This window comes from Bison bison, unplaced genomic scaffold (assembly GCF_000754665.1).
Source record: "Bison bison bison isolate TAMUID 2011002044 unplaced genomic scaffold, Bison_UMD1.0 scf7180017864519, whole genome shotgun sequence".
In the NCBI taxonomy this organism is placed as follows: domain Eukaryota; kingdom Metazoa; phylum Chordata; class Mammalia; order Artiodactyla; family Bovidae; genus Bison; species Bison bison.
Genome location: NW_011495072.1, coordinates 7,147,906 through 7,152,260, shown reverse-complemented (window position 1 = coordinate 7,152,260; position 4,355 = coordinate 7,147,906). Strand labels below are relative to the sequence as shown.

Sequence of the window (4,355 nt, the reverse complement as noted above, 5' to 3'; positions counted from 1 at the left end):
GCAATAAACTGCTAAGATAAACAGAGCTATAAAATAAACTTAATCCTGAGCCTTAATTAACATGTTTTTTTTTACATTTGGGTGGGATGATATCATCTACCCTCATAGCATTTCAAGTGTGTAAACGTGCCCATGATTCAAATCACAAATATGTGTTTTGTGTTTTCAGTATAATTCTTGAGTCTATCCCTTCTGCTAATAACTTTCTTTCACTAAGACTAAAAAGCAACTTTAATTAGTTAATTTTTTAATGTTTTATTAAATAGTTTGTTTAATATTTTTAGTTTATTTTAATAGTATTTAATATTTTATTTATTGTTTATTTATTTAATAAATAAATAAACTTTAATGGTTTATTTAATATCTTCCTGAAGTGCTTCTTTGTTTCTCTTCTATGCTGTTGACAGTTTTCCTTCCTAAACAGAGTCGTGGTCACGTCACACTCCTGCTTCAATGTCTGTAATGTCTCTCTGCTGAGGAAAAATTCTAGGCCCTACCCTGAGCCTGGGCTTCCCAGGTGGCGCTAGTGGTAAAGAACCCAGCGCAGGTTTGTTCCCTGGGTCGGGAAGATCCCCGGGAGGAGGACATGGCAACCGACTCCAGTATTCTTGCCTGGAGAATCCCATGGACAGAGGAGCCTGGCGGGCTACAGTCCTTAGGGTCACAAAGAGTCAGACACGACTGAACTGACTCAGCACGAGCATGACATATAAATCCCTCAATGTTCTGGCCTCAGCCTAATTTACTGGTTTCATACTCTTCACTATGATCCTCCCCCAGTCATCAAACTGTATCGAATTGCTTGCCGTTTCCAAACTTGCCTTCCTGATTCCATCTTCACATAACGTTGTTTGCCCTGAGTGTCATTCTCTTATTATTTTGCTTTTCAAGCGTCTTTTGATTTCTCTAGGACTCTGCATCGTAGTAAAAGGTGTTTAGATCTCTGTTATTAACGTTTCGTTACAGTTGTTTATGTCTTTCGCACTAGATTTAGTTCAGTTCAGTTCAGTAGCTCAGTCGTGTCCGACTCTTTGCGACCCCATGAATCGCAGCACGCCAGGCCTCCTTGTCTATCACCAACTCCCGGAGTTCACTCAGACTCACATCCATCGAGTCCGTGATGCCATCCAACCATCTCATTTTCTGTCGTCCCCTTCTCCTCCTGCCCCCAATCCCTCCCAGCATCAAAGTCCTTTCCAATGAGTCAACTCTTTGCATGAGGTGGCCAAAGTACTGGCGTTTCAGCTTTAGCATCATTCCTTCCAAAGAAATCCCAGGGCTGATCTCTTTCAGAATGGACTGGTTGGATCTCCTTGCAGTCCAAGGGACTCTCAAGAGTCTTCTCCAACACCACAGTTCAAAAGCATCGATTCTTCGGTGCTCGGCCTTTTTCACAGTTCAACTCTCACATACATACATGACCACTGGAAAAACCATAGCCTTGACTAGATAGACCTTTGTTGGCAAAGTAATGAAAAAAAAAAAAGCTTTTCAATATGCTATCTAGGTTGGTGATAACTTCCTTCCAAGGAGTAAGCGTCTTTTAATTTCATGGCTGCAGTCACCATCTGCAGTGATTTTGGAGCCGAAAAAAGGACTTTCAAAGTGTAGACTAGTCATTATTTTTGTAATCCTCCTTTTTGTGCCCATGTGGTGCTATCCTATAGGGATGTTTCCTGTGCCTTTGGATGTTGAACTAGGTACAATTATAGGGCTTAAGCTGGGGCTTCCCTGGTGGCTCAGTGGTAAAGAATCTGCCTGCAATGCAAAAAAGCAGGGTTTGATCCCTGGGTTGGGAAGATCCCCTGTAGGAGGGCCTGGCAGCGCACTCTAGTGCTCTTGCCTAGAGAACCCCATGGACAGAGTATCCTAGCAGGCTACAGTCCAAAGGGTTGCACAGAGTCAGACACAACTGAAGTGACTAAACAGCTTTTCTCTCTGAAAGAATTTTTTCATTTGTAAAAAGATCTGAGGAATACAATATCTCTTTTCCATCCCATTCTTTCATAGTAGGACCCATTCAGAATATTCTGGTAATTTATTTGTAGGTAGGGGGAGGTATCTTTAAAGTATGATCTATAAACCTTCTTAAAATTTGCCTGGTAATGAATATTCAAAACTGAGTTAACAAATATTACAGGAGAGTGATCATATACAAATACAAGTTGGGAAAGAATGCAGGAGTAGTCATTTTTTAATTGTGCAAACTCTCAAATTATGTCTAACTTTGTGCTTGTCCAGGTTATTTGTTTATTTTGTTTTTGCTTGAATAGATAATAGTGGTCAGATCAGAGCACCACATGTTGGTTACTTGGAAGCTGGTCGGTTGAGGCAGCTGGAATTTTCCCTTCTAAGCATGTGCATGCTTAGAGGGAGGGAAAAAAACATTTTTGTTTTATATCATCTGGTTTGTTGTTTCCCTTCTTTCAGTCAGCAAAAAGTCAGTTTTACATTTTAAGTGTGACTGAACTTCGTATTTGCTATGCAAATCTTATAGGTGTGTAACTTCATTTTTATGTCTCTAGGTGATTAGTTTAGATTTTGATTCATGAAATGGCAGGTGTCTTCCCTGCCTCCACAAGGTAACTATTTACAGATTTATTACATTTTTATGTTCTTCTGTCTGCATATTTGCCTATCACTGCATAAAAATTTGGTATATAACTACATTGAATAATTGCATTTGTCAGGCAAATGTTTATCCTAATAGTAACCCCCATTCCCAGAAAAAGACTGAAACATCTTCAGTAAAATCAAGTTAAATTGAATGTGACAAATAATATTGAAGGAAAAAAGGAAATGACTCCCAGCATGAAATATATAGTGAAGAGCTCCAAGAGTAGCTTTATTCTGTTGCTATGGACATGAGAACTAGTTGTCTTCACCTCCTATCACAGGGCCTGGCATAGACTGGGCACTCAATACATGTTTAAATAAATGGATGTCTGAAAGCTGAGATTATTTTAGTAGCAGAAATCCTGTTCCCACTTACCATCTCCCTAGTTTTTGCTGAAGTCTGGGGGGTATTCTCTGATCTGAAGTCAAGTTAGAATAGTTTTGTTTTTGTTGTAGTTGCTTTGCTCTAAATACTTGTAGGCTTCTAAACCCTGTTGTTAGAATTTATAATTGTACTAAGTAGTAACAGGAAGTGAAGTGAAAATAATACATAAGAAAGTCATGTATATATATACTTTCTAGGCAGACTTACCAGTCCTTCATCTTCCCTGTGCCTCAGTTTCTTTATAGATTTAAAGAACTGAATCAGAAATCTAATTCTTTTTTTTTTTTTTACTGTAAGTGTCTAGACAGTAGCTTTATGAAAATTAGTAAGAAAGGATATTTAATGAAGCTGATATATTGGGCTATAACTTAAATGGTTTTGACTCAATGGAAGTTGAAATAGTTGAGGAAAAAGGCACTTTTCAGGAATATTGCTCTCAGTTCAGTTCATATCAGGCGCTGAGTCGTGTCCGACTCTGCGACCCCATGAATCGCAGCACGTCAGGCCTCCCTGTCCATCACCAACTGCCGGAGTTCACTCAAACTCACGTCCATCGAGTCAGTGATGCCATCCAGCCATCTCATCCTCTGTCATCCCCTTCTCCTGCCCCCAAACCCTCTCAGCATCAGAGTCTTTTCCAGTGAGTCAACTCTTCACATGAGGTGGCCAAAGTACTGGAGTTTCAGCTTTAGCATCAGTCCTTCCAAAGAACACCCAGGACTGACCTCCTTTAGAATGGACTGGTTGGGTCTCCTTGCAGTCCAAGGGACCCTCAAGAGTCTTCTCCAACCCCACAATTAAAAAGCATCAATTCTTCGGTGCTCAGCTTTCTTCACAGTCCAACTCTCACATCCATACATGACCACTGGAAAAACCATAGCCTTGACTAGACAGACCTTTGTTGGCAAAGTAATGTCTCTGCTTTTGAACGTGCTATCTAGGTTGGTCATAACTGTCCTTTCAAGGAGTGTCTTTTAATTTCATGGCTGCAGTCACCATCTGCAGTGATTTTGGAGTCCAAATAAATAAAAGTCTGTTTCCACTATTTCCCCATCTATTTCCCATGAAGTGATGAGACCAGATGCCATGATCTTAGTTTTCTGAATGTTGAACTTTAAGCCAACTTTTTCACTCTCCTCTTTCACTTTCATCAAGAGGCTTTTTAGTTCCTCTTCACTTTCTGCCATAAGGGTGGTGTCATCTGCATATCTGAGGTTATTGATATTTCTCCCATCAATCTTGATTCCAGCATGTGCTTCTTCCAGCCCAGCGTTTCTCATGATGTACTCTGCATAGAAGTTAAATAAGCAGGGTGACCATATACAGCCTTGACGTACTCCTTTTCCTATTTGGA

The 4,355-nt window shown here is 40.0% G+C and overlaps 1 protein-coding gene across 2 annotated transcripts in view; it reads left to right on the top strand.

Annotated features, from left to right (window-relative positions):
- MAGI3 (membrane associated guanylate kinase, WW and PDZ domain containing 3) overlaps nucleotides 1–4,355 on the top strand; it is a 262,085-nt gene that overhangs the window by 110,286 nt on the left and 147,444 nt on the right. The gene's annotated exons all lie outside the window — the stretch shown is intronic.